At 34.5% G+C, this 16,904-nt stretch overlaps 1 protein-coding gene across 1 annotated transcript in view; it reads left to right on the forward strand.

Moving 5' to 3' along the window:
- LOC143346032 (arginine kinase) overlaps nt 1–16,904 on the forward strand; it is a 184,607-nt gene that overhangs the window by 38,755 nt on the left and 128,948 nt on the right. The gene's annotated exons all lie outside the window — the stretch shown is intronic.

Raw genomic sequence — 16,904 nt, forward strand, 5'->3', positions numbered from 1 at the left:
AAAAAAAAAAAAAAAAAAAAAAAAAAAAAAAAAAAAAAAAAAAAACGTAAAATATTATTCGGTGGGAGTCTGTCTCTTGCAAGGTGACGAATCAAAACAGTAGACCGACTCATTCGCGCTGGGAAAAATCCGTGTATTGTTGTGCAGTCATGACGTTCGTGGAACAATACAATTGTAAAACGTCACCCCGGCGAGTCAGACCTGACAATCAGCCCTTGTTCTAGATGGCAGCCCTTTTAATTAGCGACTACGTTCCGAATACGCTTTGTCCTTGAGAATACATTGGTCTTCCTCCTCTGGAAAATCCAAGGATCAATCACGGTTGACTAAACCCTCGATAATCGCCATCGGACCCGGTCGATCATCATAAAGAATGTCCAGCAGTGGACAAAGGTAGAATAACTGAACTGTGTTTTTCAAATTTTTATATCTCAAAATACCAATAATGGAACATAGATTTTAATACCAAGTATTTATAATTTTTAGTAAGTTTTTTAATTTATTGTGAAAATTGATGCCAGAAATTTATTGTACTTTTAAGTGTCATTTGTTAAATGCCTTCTCATCTGGAATAAAAAAAGAATATTAATTAGACTTAGTTTTATAAATTCTTATATCTCAAAATACCAATGATGGAATATAGATTTTAATAACAGGTATCTATAATTTTTAATGAATTTTCCAATTTATTGTGAAAAGTGATGCCAAAAATGTATTGTAATTTTAAGCTCCATTTGCTGAACGTTATCTCACCTGATATAAGAAAAAAATATTAAAGATTATTGTCTTGTTCTCATAATGGTCAGCACAATTATCGTTTGCAATTTTGCTAATATTGCTAAAAAATTTTAACGAGACTAACGTGAATTTCTATCGTGGAAGTCCGAATCCTTTTATAGCAAGGTGCTATAAAAGAGCTACTCTAGCCAAACGACGGAAGAACTTGGCCAGCAGTAAACTTCTTGCTGCTAAGGAGGAAGAGTATTATAGTGTCGGAATGGCCGAGTAAAGGTACAACATAAATTTCCAATTTTATTATCGAAATGACAATTTCGAAAACTTTAATCCCGTTTCACTCAAAACCATTGTTCCAGAAACGCTATAGACGATAATCGCATATTTTATCGAATCTTAATAAAATATGGCAAAAAATATTTCCAAGTATTTCCTTTATTCATTCAGAATATGATTTTCATTATTGATTACATAGTTCATTAAATATTAGTCAGAAACAACGATAGAAACCTTGAAATTGTCGCCATTTTAGTATTCTTTAATTCATCAAACATATCTCGGCGAGAATAGAATCATGTTTTGTCAAATTTTAAATTTAGATCAACAAAGAATACAGATCATATCTACAGCAGCGTGTTATGTTCGAGATAACGTCGCTTCAGCATTTGCCATTTTGAACAGATTGTGCTAATATAATTATATCGTGTTTCAATTACGCAATTTAATTACATTGTATTTTAATTACATCGTAATTCGAACTTTTCAGCTTACTCAATTGCTGATTATTCCAACGATTAGTGTAATTGAAATGCAATCTAATTGAAATACAATGCAATTAAAGTATAATGTAATTGAATTGCAGCTCGCAACGTTGGAGGAGGGATTGCAATTAATTTATTTATGTTTATTTCAACGTTAATTTAATGCTCGTTTCACATTTGGTTTGGATGGTATTTCAAATGCAGGCACGTCTAAACTTGACTTTGAAGATAATTTTATATTCCACCGGGACAGCGATTTAAAATGTAAGGCGAGTTGGTTGGGCGGTGGAAGTAACGCGCGAAAATGCCTGAAAACGTTGCCCCACTTTCTTGATGTTACTTTAATAGAACATTTATGGGAATATATGAACTGTAAATCGCGAAAAATTCAAATTTCAAGGCGCCCAGGCTTAATTAAATATTTAGAAAAAGAATGGGCCACGGTGGATTTGTACAGTTAGCTCTGGGTCTAGAAGTTGTGGTATGTTAAATCAAAAGTCACGGGACCTGGCAAATATTAGCGTTTCGTACATTTTTATTACGAGTAAAGTAATACAATGTAGGGGTGGGAACAGAATAAAGCGTCAACGTTCTTGAATTTCTGTACAACGAACTGTCATCGAGGGTTTATATTGAAAGATTAATGAATGATATTTTATACATAAAAAACAATTAGTAGCAATTGCAGTATAGTAATTAAATTTCATATGTTACAGTTTAATGGTGGAATAGTTGAGACAGGTTAGTGTATTTCCCGTGTCTAAATTTAATGTATTAAAAAGGGGAGCTCTATTATTTATTAGTTTTTATTAAATTAGTATAAGGCAACTGTTTTGATCGGTAGTGTGAACAAAATTAGAACAAATCAGGTTATCTTCGATTGTAAGTGTAATTTAGGACGCCTTTTTCAGGATAGCTTATCAGTATTTAACGATATGAAAAAATGTTTTTCTTATTTTAATGTTGTTAATTATACTTTGTAGTAATTTTAAATCATCCATATGTAGTTGTAAATAGTGTCTGGTTTTCTTGGTCTTATTTTCATTCTCATTACGTATAAGTTTTGTATTTGTTTATACAAAAAACATGTATCATATTTTTATTTGGCTTTTATTTTTTTATTAGCATTGTTTGCACACTTATATACATAAGCAAAATGAATTATAAAATAAACAGGACTTTAAGAAAGTAGAAAATAACTATTTTGTGAATTCAATTTAAGACATATCACAAAATAAAGATGCTTTATTATAAACCAGACATGTTTTTACAAAGTAAGATTCAAGAAATAAAATTTAAATCGATTATTTTTTTTTAAATTTTGCAAAATGAAAATATTCTCAGATAGCAAGAAAAATAATATTTATTTCCTGTTAATAAAAAGAGAATTAATATAGAGAATAATATATGGAATTTTATCCAATTATTTGATCTCATATATGGATTATCAAAAAAACCAATAAAAAATTTTAACCTTGTTGAATTTGGAGATGGAAGGGGGGGGGGGGTTGTAATGGGGAAAAATTGAAAATCACATTTTTGTTCAATTTCTTTTTCACGGAAATTTGAAGTATAAAAAATAAAAAAATTTGAAAGGCATTCCAGTCACAAAGGCACGCATTACAGAACAATTTCAGATTTTTTGATTGCGAATCCAAGTTGTAAAAAATAAAAAATCTTGCCTGTTTTTTATCGAAGCTGTCAGAGCGGTGCAACCATATTTTTTACAGAGAGTGTATATTATTCTTGGTATTATTTTCAATTTTTCCCCAGATTTTTCGCATTCCTCAGTTATTGTTTAAGAAATTAAAAACCGATCTATTTTGTCACTTTGTGCGTGTCAAAGTAAATAATACGTTGAATTTTTATACATTCTTTATCATACGAGTATTTCATACGATCATTAATGTTTCTATCTTCAACAAAATAATATAGGAATGAAAGGAACTAAATAGATAATATCAAAAGCATTCTAAAATGCTTACGAATTTCTCGGTTGTGCATCTGTAAAATATTTTACTAAAACGCTGTATGCTTTTTGTTAGTGGCGGTCATATGCTTGCAAATGTCTGGAACATCAACCGTGCCATCCGCGCGTAAGTTGATCATTTGATAAATCGTGTAGATCTTGATCAATGCTGTGGTATAAGAATAAAATATCCGGTTATATCTGTGCAATCAATGGTATCTTTCTTTGTACCGTTCTCACATATAATCCTAACAGGTTATTGGCTCAGAATTAACGTATAAATTTCCATAAAAGTAAAGGAAGTTTACATATGGCGTGAAAAAAAAGAAGAAAGAAAAAAATAATGTCGTACAGTGTAGGAAATATGTCGAAAATTGATACACTCAACAGAGATAATTATGACACGCCGTGTATCCAAATGGAAGCACTTCTTAAGGAGAGCGATGGCTGAAAATATTTAAGTGAAAAAGTAAAGCATCCTATAATTATCGCCGACAACTCATAATCTATAACTGTGGCATGGGACGAAATATACCAGAAAGCAAAATCGAATCTTATATTATGCATGAGTTCATCGAAATTAAAACAAATAAAAGGATGTGAGATTTAAAGTGAAGTATGGGAAAAATTACGTTCTATATAGGGTGTTCGGCCACTCCTGGGAAAAATTTTAATGGGAGATTCCAGAGACCAATGTAAGACGAAAATCGAGAATACCAATTTGTTGATTGAGGCTTCGTTAAAAAGTTATTAACGTTTAAAGCTCCGTTTGTAGAACGGCAATCTGCGAACAGCTGCGTGCATGAGATAGTGGTTCTCACTCAGCATGAGAAATTCTACTTATTGACGTATTGACAGCCATACAGTTTTGTGAGTGAGAACCACTATCACGCGTACACAGCTGTTCGCAGATTGCTGTTCTACAGGCGGAACTTTAAACATTAATAACTTTTTAACGAAGTTTCGTTCAACAAATTACTATTCTTGATTTTCGTTTTATTTTGGTCTCTGGAATCTCCCATTAAATTTTTTTCCAAGAGGTAGCTGAACACCTTGTATACATATGTATCAAGAGGACCAGCAAGGAAGGCATTGTTGTTGAGAAGACTGATTACTACTTACTACTCATCGCATGTCGAGCATCGATGATATACGTGAGCATATAATCCTAACACAAAATTACAAAATTAATGCAGTTAAATAGAAATTTCTTGAATATACAATACGTGTTAATTCTGGTTTAGATAGTAATAAAAAGATACTTACTTTTCAATGCTATACGAATTATAGGATGTATAGAATTCATGAATTTTACCGAGGGTTACAGAAGTAAGTACATACTAAGACAGTTTTTAAGTTAAATAGTTTACAATTGTTTAAAATCAAAGTTTTGGTCTCGCAAAAAATTTTACGATTTTGGTCTGGCAGTCAACGTGTTAAAATGTCTTGGTGTTGCAAGTTTCAATAAATTTTACATTTATACGGTGAAACGCTTCTAGTTACGTTATTCTCATGAATTAAACAAAATTACAACAGCTTACTTTTAAAATTGTAAGCAACAAAAGAGTGAGAAATGAAAAGTATCGGACTTGGAATACTCCCTTGATCGACGATCGTATTTCGAACTCATTAATAAGGAGTTCCGAAAATCTATGTTCCACCGTAATTCGATTTTTGTAACATTCTACGCTACGCTATTCTCTTAAATTATGCACATCGCTCGCATCAGGATAAACTATCGCGTAAATTTCTCACTGTGTCACATCGGAGTCGTTCCCCGCGAAACGTCGATAAAACGTAACACGGCGTTTGCGTACGTTCCTATACTATAAGACAGATCCCGAAATCGTAACAATCAAGGCACACCCACGAATATATGTCTCACTCTCTACTCATGCCCCTCTTCTCCCATTATTATTTTTTTTGGTCCTCCGGTAAGGGAGTCAAAGAAAATCTGGATGCTCTTTCAGCTCTCGAAAAATCTCGAGGAAAAAAATGGGGGTTGCTTAAAGCTTCTAAAGCTTCAGCCAGCTTCTCCGCCCACGTCCTCGCGGTTATATCTCCGATCCAATCCTGAGCTACCTAAGCTGAAACACGACTTGACCGTCACGACTTCGTTGTCTCTTTTTTTCCACCCTCAAGGCCTGTCCTTCTTTTCTTTTCCTTCTTTTTTTCTCTCTCTACCAGCCGACCTTCCAATCTCTTTCAACCACGATGCCCTTGCCTCCCCCGTTAATGAAGCAGGCGCGAATGGACTTCCTACTTGTTCTCTCTCCCTCCTCCCCACCCCCTTGTCCCACGTTCTGTGTTCCTCTTCGTCTATTCGCTGCTCTTTCTTTCCCCATTCTTCTCGGAGCGCTGCGTCTCCTATTTTCTCTCGGGCTCGCTTCGATCGCGTCTCTCGTTCTTCATTCGCCTGCTCTGTTTCCTTGCCGCCACCCCCTCCACCCACTGATGCCTCACCCCTCTTCTTCTCCCGCAGGGGTTGCAATCGACGCTCGGCCGTAGTAATTCCTGTCTCATATGGCGCCGATGGACTCTTGAGCGTGTTCGTGCTCGAACAAGAAGTCATCAGCGTTCACGCGCACGCACTCTCCTCTCGTCGTCTCCGGGCACGGTCACGCGTACACACGCGGCTCTGGAGATGCTGGTAAACAGACCTGTGTGCGCCTACGGATGCACATTCTCGAGCCCTGTAAATACCTCGATGCACACACACACAGACACACGAACAGGGAACAGAACAAACAGATATAGAGAGGCGGGGGCGGCTGGTTGGGGCTTGGCTGACTGCATCCGCGAATGCGACGCATCATTTTTCAGCTGGAAAATGCGAATTCAGCCGCGGCCTGAAAATTCACATCGAGGCCTCATAATGCATCCGGACTGCTATCACCGACGAGCTGACAACTATCTCGATTTCTCTCCCCTGTTTCCCTCTTCGTTTTCGTGTCTTGCGTTCTCCATTGTTTTTCCTCCCTCTTTTTCCCCTCATTCGTCTCGTTATCCTTCTTTTCTATTAGGTTGTCAACCATAAGTGATGTTCGACAATTCTGTAATTGACGAGGATAGCGGTTGTAATTTAGTCACAGTTCGGGGGTTTCCCAGAAATTTGAAGTGAGCGAGATAGCAGGTGCATTCGACTGCCTCAGATTTTGGGACATTTAATGCCCGATTGAGGAGTATATATACTAATAGGTGGTCAGTTGAGCACTTGTGAGAGAGACGAGAGTGTAGCCCTCTCATGGCGTGTGGGGGAAGCGTCGCCACAAATCCTTTATTTTGTCTAGCCTTGTGTCGAGGCAATCTAGACAGAGTTGACCAATAATCGACTATTAATTTGTAATCAGACAATTACTATATATTCGTTATAGTCATAACGAATGCTAAAATTGAAATAATTTAAGACTCGGAATACTATGTACAGTCCATAATGTTTACAAATAGATCTTTAATAGTTGACAGAAATTTCACATTAAAATCAGACATTGTTTCGTTTAAAATACATAAAATAAGTAGTACGGTTTGTGTAAATAATTGTTATCTTTCTGTCAACTACGGTACTTTAAATTAATATAATGTACGTGACCGAATATTAATTCCATTCACTATCCACGCAAAGTTTAAAATAGTCACAAAATTCTGCTTGCCTTCTTTATTTTTGAAACAGATTGCAGATATACTTTGAATTTAATTTAAAAAAAAGAAATATGTGTATCAATGGTCGGTTGAGGAGTGTATACAGGGTGCTCGGCCACACGTGGGAAAAATTTTAATGGGAGATTCTAAAGACCAAAATAAGACGAAAATCAAGGATACTAATTTGTTGATTGAGGTTTCGTTAAAAAGTTATAGAAATATTTCCAGCCACACACTATATTTTCGGTAAAGAATTTTTTTCTCGAATGTGCGTAAGCTTTCGATGTTATGTGTATTGACAAAAAATGATTTTAATTGACCCCTGCAATTAAAAATAATTTTTTTAGAACGATTTGAAATTTTTTAATTTCGCCGAAAAATTTGGGCACCTACTCCTTGTCGATTTTTCTTAAAAATTCGTTTTTTTTTTTTATTAGATTTGTTTGACGCGTTACGGAAAAGTTGCTTAGCACTTCTTTTGTAGGTACCCATGAGCTCTACTTCCCCAAAAAAATTTCATTGAAATATATTCAATATTGTAGCAGTTATGGTCGATTGAAAATTGGACCATTTTTACGGGGGTTTTCTCACTTTACGAGGTTAAGGAACAAGTTCTCGAATATTCTTGGAATTCCTACATATTCTCCACTAAAATACGCATTGTTTGCATGTTGAAACATTAAAATCCTCCAATCCGTTCAGAAGTTATGAAATTTTAAACATACGCATGAAATTTCAGTGAAACATGTCAATGTATGGTCAGACATTATATTTTCAGTAACGAATTTTCTTTTCGAAAGTGCGTAGGATTTCGGTGGTATGTCTATTGACCAAAAATTATTGTGCTTAACCCCCACAACTAAATGTAATTTTTCCAGAACGATTTTAAAAAATTTTTTTTCGCCGACAAATGTCAGCAAACTCGAATTTTTTTCTCGAATGTGCGTAGGATTTCGGGGGCATGTCTATTCATCAAAAATGATTGTAATTGACTCCCGCAATCGAAAATAATTTTTCCGTGAATGATTTGGAATTTTTTAATTTAATTTTTTAATTTAATTTTTGAATAACTTTTTAACGAAGCCTCAGTCAAGAAATTGATATTCTTGATTTTCGTCTTACTTTTGCCTCTAAAATCTCTCATTAAAATTTTTCCCAAGGGTGGCCGAACACCCTGTATATAGGAATAGATCGTCGGGCACTTGTGAGAAAGATAAAAGTTGAGCATAGCCCTCTGGTGGCGAGTGCAGGAGGTGTCGCTATAACATCAATACGTAAAAATTTGAAACAAATAGATATTATGTCAAAGATCGAACTATGGCACACTTATCGAACGAAATTTTGAGGTTGTTATATTTATGTTATTTTTGTTAGCATATAATAAAATCAAACCTTATATAAATCACCAAGGAAGGGAGTTGCCAAACGAGAAAGGGTTTATTGTTTTTCATAAAATGATTTACTTGAAATATTGCTTTAAGTACAAAACACTAACTAGCTCTGTCTTTTACACCTCGTATCGCCGCAGGCGCGGACTATTTAATAATTGACGCCTGAAATTGGTTCTGATCGTTGTAATTAGAGTAGTGCCTCGTCGAGTGTTCTTCGCGCCTTTGTTGTGACGCGACGAAATTATCGAGCCACCATCTGGGACGGGATTTCAATGTGTTAAAACTGGCCTAAAAGAGGTCTGCTGGAAGGAAATAATATCTTATTCAATGTGTCAACACGTGTATTCGGGCTATTCAAGTCTAAAATTAATTGATCCGATGATCATGAAGGAGTTACCCATCCTTTAGTCGCTTCACTATTAAGGGGTTGAAACCCGAAGTACTCTCAACGCTTCGTATCATCGGGAAAAGGTACTTAAATTACACCTTTTTGACTCCAAGTATAGTGGTGCCTGGACAGATACTTATACACGAAAGAATTAAAACTTTAACGTTTATAATATTCAACAAACTTTGTCAACATATTTGAGACATTATAAATTATTACAATATTTCTTGTTCTATACCTGGAAGCAACATGAAAATGAATAAGAAGAAATTATAAATATACGATGTGTATTATTGAAATTCATTTTCTTTGGTCCAAAAACTGTTTTAGGGTCGTTTTCACCCCCTTAAAGAAATTCTGATTTTTTATACTTGCTAATACGAATACCAGAAACATTAACGTTTTGGAAAATAGGGGAAAAGAATGAATGAAAAATAAGTATTATCTGGGTCCAAAAAGACTCACCATTCGCATTGAGCGTGCGAGGAAGGAGATTTTTTCTGGAATCTTTTATCACAGTCATGTAGAGCATTAGAGACTATGTATATAACGTTTGATATTTAACTTTTTTTCAATATCAAAATGAAAATTCCTTTGAAGGGTTGAAAACACCCTTAGAACAGTTTTTGGGTCAAAATGAAAAATAGCAAATTTCAACTGAATAATAAAAATTCACCGAAATATTTGCACAGTATAAAATTGTCAAGCCATTGCAATAACAAGAAAAAGTTTAAATAAAAGCTTTAGAGTATCTCACACCATTGAATACGTCTCGATAATTATAAACACTTAAATTGACTATTTAATGTCTATGATACAGTACAATTTACGAAGAATGTAGCCTTCAATTTTAGTGTTCTACCCATATAAAAACCAGGATATTTTTATTACTTCTCGTTTATCTTGCTCCTAGTTTTTCTTTTCATCGTAACGAAGGAGATAAAACAAAAAAAAAATGTTTCTCCGGTCCCCTTCGCGGATAGCGGACAAAGGTAGCTCATTCAAGGCTCATAACAGGCGATCATTGTTTCTACGAGGAAGCAAACACTGTTTTCCGCGGCTGCGGTAACTCGACGGCGTTGCGTCGAATTTGTTTCGCTCAATTACCCGTGGGTGTGCTCCCCCGATGCTGTGGCAACCTTTCCGTTTTAATTTCGTCGCGGCGCTCTGCGTCGACGTTCTCTGAGAAAGGGTGGGACGCCTTTGTGAAACGTGCGTCGGTTCCACGAAAAAATTAATCCTTCGGGACCGTATTATTTTCGATTCCGCGAGACCGACGGACGGCTTCGTTACTTTTGCATGTCGTCCCGACGCCGTAACTCGCCGGTCTGCGGTCGTTTCGCGATTTCATGCCTGACACCGACCGGGTTTCACCGCGGTTTCTCGTTCGTTTTTTCAGGTGTCGGGATGAAAAGAGGCTCAAGTACGTAATTTTTCATTGGAAACTCGATGCATAGTGCTGTCTCTCCTCTGGCAATCAAATCGGGACAGATTTCGTGAGGATTGGATCTCGCAAAACTTTTCTCTCGAACTGTTCAAATGAGTTCCTAATTAATTTACTCGTACAATTTTTATTGCACTGGCCATTTTGATTCGACGCAGAGTCGAGTACTTTACCGATCTACATTTTTCATAAATTATCGTACGCGATAGATTATTGCTTTTTTTTTACCTTTTCCTGTTTATTCGATAGTTTGTCAATTTCTGATACGAAAAATATGAACTTCTGTAAATGATTCTCGGTACGGAATTTTTATCAATTTAAAGAATTTTATAGGGAATTATTTTCTTCGTTTCCACCATCTTCTTCGGTATATGATTTTTTCACGATACGTTACTTTGATGCCATGACATTTAATCGTTATAATTATTTTGACTTTCCAGAAATTCATAATAATTTGTGAAACAGAATTTTATAAAATTGAAAACTTAGTGTAATACTATTACTGATGATCTATTTATATGATTATTTTCTTTGATGTGATCTTTGGCAAACATGGATCTAGCAACAACGAATCTCTATTTAGACAATTTAAATGCCTAGAAAGATACTGAATTGCACGAAAGTGGTCTCTGGATATCTATGGATCATTGATTTAACAATATCGAGAACTCCCAATGGAGTTTTCGGGAAGAACGATCCGAAACATCGAAACATCAAAGTTTTCACCGAGTAGAAAGCCAGAGACGATATTAGGATGCCTGGCCATCTCAATCCCTTGATACAAACCCATTCAAAAATGTGTGATATGTTATGAAGCATAAGCTTCAGGGAAAACGTATTTTAGCTCTGAAAACTCTTATTGTGTCTGGAAAATAATGTCTTTACTTGTCACATATTCCCAAAAATTGGTTGAAAGTATATATCATCAAACAATAATTGCTAATGATAGGGACTTCAACTACTAATATAACATTTTTTACAAAAAAAAAAAAAATAAGAGCAATTAATTTCTATAGAAATTAATGGATTGGCTTTGGAGTGAATTTTTTCCTCGTCAAATTTATGCTTCGAAAGCAATTACCGAATTTCTGCTATTGTAATTATTCGAAATATATTTTTCGTCGTCAGACTTATTTTTCCATTAAATTAAGAATCCTCTATTAAACTCTATCGAGAGTTTGACAATGTTTCATTTACGTGGCGCTTTCGAGACTTTAAAGTATCAGATACTTAACTGAAGGATGACGTAATATAAGCGGGCGATCCTCTATTTTGGGCAGTGTAATTAGGGACAGAGGAAGAAAAAGTAAAGTTTTTTTGAGTTTCGTCCGTGGTCTATTAGTTGGAGTCATCAGTAAGGTTTACTTAACAGACTCTGCTTTAGACACGAGGACATTTAGAAGTCCTTTTTTGTGATTTGCTTTTTTGCGCCAGTGGGTGGTGCCCTGGACGGTTTTCTCCATAGTCCGTTTATCTCATTTCTGGTGGATGCTAGTGCCCTGTACTAGTAACAGTAACGCCATTATTCTCAATGCCTACAGCTAAATATTAATTAAACGACGATATATATGAAGTGTCATCTTAAAATTTGCTACTTCTATCGAACTACATCGAGCTTATTCTACCACAATTATTTTCTACGCCTCTTTAAAAATATTACAATAGAACAAAATAATCCAGTGATAATTAGACTACGGATCTTTATGCAAATTTTAATGGGAGATTCTAGAGGCCAAAATAAGACGAAAATCAAGTATATCAATTTCTTGACTGAGGCTTCGTTAAAAAGTTATTAAAAAATTAAATTAAAAAATTTCAAATCATTCTGAAAAAATGATTTTTGGTTACAGTGGTCAATTACAATCATTTTTTTTTTTCGAGAAAAAAATTCCTTACTAAAAATCTAATGTGAGGCCAAAAATGCTTCCCTAAAACATGCGAATCTTTAAAATGTCATAACTCCTGAACGGATTGGACGATTTTAATGTTTCAAAAGGCGAATACGCGTATTTTAGTGAAGAATATGTAGAAATTCTAACAATGATGGAAAAGTTGTTCCTTGACTCCACAAAATGAGAAAAACCTCATAAAAATGGTCCAATTTTCAAACAACCATAATTCCTACAATAGTGAATATATTTCATAGAAATGTTGGGCGGAACTGGAGCTCATGGATACCTACAAAAAAGTATTAAACAACATTTTCGTACAGCGTCAAGCAAAATTACTAAAAGTAAAAAACGAATTTTTAAGGAAAACCGATGGGAAGTAAAGTGCCTAAATTTTTCGGCAAAATTGAAAAGTTTCAAATCGTTCTGGAAAAATTATTTTCGGTTGCGGGGGTCAATTACTATCATTTTTGCTGAATAGACATACCCCCGAAATCCTACCCATTATCTCGAAAAAAATTCGAGAAGATGTGAAATTTTTCGACAAAATTAATAATTCAAATCATTCTGGAAAAATTATTTTTGGTTGCGAGGTCATTTACAATAATTTTTGGTCAATAGACATACTCCCGAAATCCTGCACATTTTCGAGAAAAAAATTCAGTACGGGCGGAACTTTAAACGTTAATAACTTTTTAACGAAGCCTCTATCTACAAGTTGGTATTCTTGATTTTCGTCCTATTTTGGTCTCTAGAATCTCCCATTACAATCTTTGCCACGGATGGCCGAACACCCTGTATTTATTAATGAAATTTTAATGGAGCTTTGTAGATGGTCGTCTCAACCCCTAAATATAATAATTCTTATCTTACTTTAAGTATTTCTTATATTTTTGCACATTAAGTGCATTTTGTAGTTTTTTGAGAATTAAAATTTTCCATAAATGCATAAACATCCGTAGTCTAGAGATAATAAATGCGCATGGTAAGATACATAGTATATCATGGCATGAAAACTATAAATGTAAAAGATGTCAAAAATATACTGAAATCATAATCAATATACAAAGTTATCGAGGAAAGGTATTTGTAGAAAATAATTATCGAATAATTGATTTTTACTTTATCCATAGAAACGTGACAGACGTTGGAATTAGAATATTCCTACTCTCGTAATAATTATTGGAAACATAATATTAAAATTTTTTAGAAACATTGGAAACGTTCCTCACGCAATAATCACTGTACTTCGTTTAATACGTTTGAGTTTTCGCCCCCACTTTCGCAGCGTACGGTCAATTCATTTTCATATTTTCTTTGTACGAGAGAAGATTGTACCATTCTATTTCATTACAGCTGTTAAAGGCGCGCTCAAGCGAATCTGCCTTTCTGGGTACACTGAAATAAACGGAACAAGGTAATTACAAACTTTTCTACTAACTTCTGGTAAATTTTTCTTCTCGCTCGCCGAACGGAGAAAATCGAAAGTCGTTGGGAGCACAGTCGGCAAATAAATATTTCACGACGAAATAAGGAACAAACGGGCGCTAATGAAATTCTAATCGCGGAATATCAAATTTTCGGCCCACTGAAACCATAAAGTATAGAACTTCCGATCGATCCTCGATATGATTATGAAAATAAATTTCCTCGTAATACAGAAAAGTAAAAGAAACACGAAATAAAATAGAGATTCTTTGTTATTAAAACAGTAAAACTTTTAAAGTATCAAACATTCATTTGAGCAGGTGATCCAAATATTATAATTAGATTCAGTTCAATTACAAATTTTACAAAAATAAAATTACGAAATTCGCGGAACGGTGGTACAAAATGATAGAAAGTAATAGACGTTATACTCTTGACTAAATGAATCACTTTCCATAAAAACTCTCAATACACAAAATAAATAAAACTTACAAACAAAAGATAGTTTTAAACTATATTTCAGCTTAATTTTGTGGCAAACTCTTGGTAGATAAGATAGGTTTGCACAGTCTCCGTAATTGCCATTCCTGCGTATAAAAGATCAATTTTAAACGTTCGAGTAACTCGAGACGACTTCGTCAGTCTCTTCGAGTAAATTTTTCATCGCGCGTGTTTAATTTAATCAAAGCGTATTGATTGTCGTCTCGTCGACGCGTTCGTTTTCGATGACGTCGTCGCGGGCGTCTCTTCGATGCTCAAAATCGCGTAAATGAAAATTCGTGTTCGCGAACGTGCAGATGAATTTCAACGGAACGCCCTTAAAACAGCAGCATTTAATTGAGCTCGCAATCGAGCCGGAATCAAGCACGGTGTGGAAAGCCTATAAAGAATTCATTGTACGCCACGGTTCACTTCAATTAATTCAAGTTCTCGCGCGTGGAAGAGCGAACGTTACTCGTTCGGCACGTAGAAGACGAATCATTTCTTCACGACGTACCAACGACGCGGCGGAAAAATTCACTTGGTCTTTTAAATCGAAATCAACCCATTTTTTTTTCTCATTGCGTTTTGAAGTCGCTTCGATGGCCTGGTTATTAGCAACTAGACTGCTTTAATTTTGGACGGAAGTCTGGGTTATCTTAGAAATTGTTCGTTTTCCTTTTGTGAAAGCTGCCTTTTAGAATTGGTTTTTTGAAAGTTTACAAAGTCTGTGTTTCATTAGTCGAGGAAGCTTATAATTTCTTATAAGATATAATAGTCAAGGACATTGAACTGAACATTTATTATTATTATTGCATGTAGTAATTGCATTTTGGTTTAGGGTAACTTTCGGGTACAACTTTTAACTTAAACTAATTTAATTTATTTTAATTGAAATCTCTCCAAATTATCCATTCTAGCTCCTTAAGAGGCCATTCTACTTACAAAAAACCTTTGCGAACGATCCGGCTTCGATTTTGGCGAAACTTCGTACACTTATGAAGCAGCGAAAAATAATCGACACGTATTTTTTTTAGCTACGGTAACGCGAGTTTAAAGGGTGAAACCACCCCTTGAAGTTTTGGCTCGAAACGGCTATCTCGAAGACGGAAAGACATACGAAAAAATTGTTAATGGGCGAGGTTAATGGTTTCTTATGTACAATAACATGGTGTTAAAAAATTTAACAAAATACAATTTGTTTATAACAAAAAAAATTTATTAATTTAATTTTTCATTTTATTGAAATTTTCATAATGACAAAAAATGACAAGCATTTTATTCCAAATCCATTGGTATGTAACATTTTAAAATTGCCTCTTATAGTTTTGCAGATTTTTATGATTTACATCTTGCGTGTACATCCACTATGGTAGTAGCCGTTCTAACTTTGATTTTAATGAAGCACTGTAGGTTTGCATTAAATTATACAGTAACAAGTAACAATAACAGTAACAAGTTCCTTAACAGCAATGAAAAGATTAATTGTTTTTATTACCCACCTATGACATCGTGGCAAAGGTGAAGCGATTTATAAATTATAAATACATACAGTGTGTATAGCAATTACTGTATGTAGTTTCGATAATAGTGGTACTCGTCGAAAAAATGTTTGAAACATAAAGATTTCTTACACTACGCGCATTTAATTATTGCCACGTCATCACAAATATGGCATCTTGGTTCATTTTTAACAAAATAGCAATCCTCAACAGGATTCTGTAATACATTTGGCTTTTTATCTATACAGGGTATTCGGCCACCCCTGGGAAAAATTTTAATGGGAGATTCTAGAGGCCAAAATAAGACGAAAATCAAGAATATTAATTTGTTGATGGAGGCTTCGTTAAAAAATTATTAACGTTTAAAGCTTCGCCCGTACTGAATTTTTTTTAGAAAGTGGGTAGGATTTCGCGAGTAGGTCTATTCACCAAAAATTATCGTAATTGACCCTCGCAACCGAAAATAATTTTTCCAGAACGATTTGAAATCTTTTTCTTTTCGCTGAAAAATTTAGGTGCCCTGTCGATTTTTCTTAAAAATTCGTTTTTGATTTTTAGTAATTTCGTTTGACATCCTACAGAAAAGTTGTTTAATACTTTTTTGTATGTACCTATGGACTCTATTTCAGAAAAAAGTTTCATTGAAATATATTCACTATTGTAGGAGTTATAGCTGTTTGAATATTGGACCATTTTTATGGGGGTTTTCTAACATTACGGGGTCAAGGAACAACTTTTCGTATATTTTTATAATTGCTACATTTTCTACACTAAAATACGCGGCGCTTAGTTTTTTGAACATTAAAATCGTTCAATCTATTCAGAAGTTATGGTGTTTTAAAGATTCGCATGAAATTTACGGGAAGCAGGTCTGAAATTATACTTTCGGTAAGGAATTTTTTTCTCCAAAATGGTTAGGAATTCGAGGGTATGTCTATTGGCCAAAAATGATTATAATTGATCCCTGCAATAAGAAATAATTTTTTTAGAACGATTTGAAATTTTTTAATTTTGTCGAAAAATTTCACACCTTCTCGAATTTTTTTCACGTAACTGGGTAGGATTTCGGCGGTATATCTATTTATCAAAAATGATTATAATCAACCCTTGCAATCGAAAATAATTTTTCCAGAACAATTTGAAATTTTTTAATTTTGTCGAAAAATTTGTTCACCTATTCGAATTTTTTTCCCGAAAATGCGTAGGATTTCGAAGGAATGTGTATTCACCAAAAATGGTTGGAATTGAGCCCCACAACCAAAAATAATTTTTTCAGAA

This window comes from Colletes latitarsis, chromosome 10, assembly GCF_051014445.1.
Source record: "Colletes latitarsis isolate SP2378_abdomen chromosome 10, iyColLati1, whole genome shotgun sequence".
Lineage (NCBI taxonomy): Eukaryota > Metazoa > Arthropoda > Insecta > Hymenoptera > Colletidae > Colletes > Colletes latitarsis.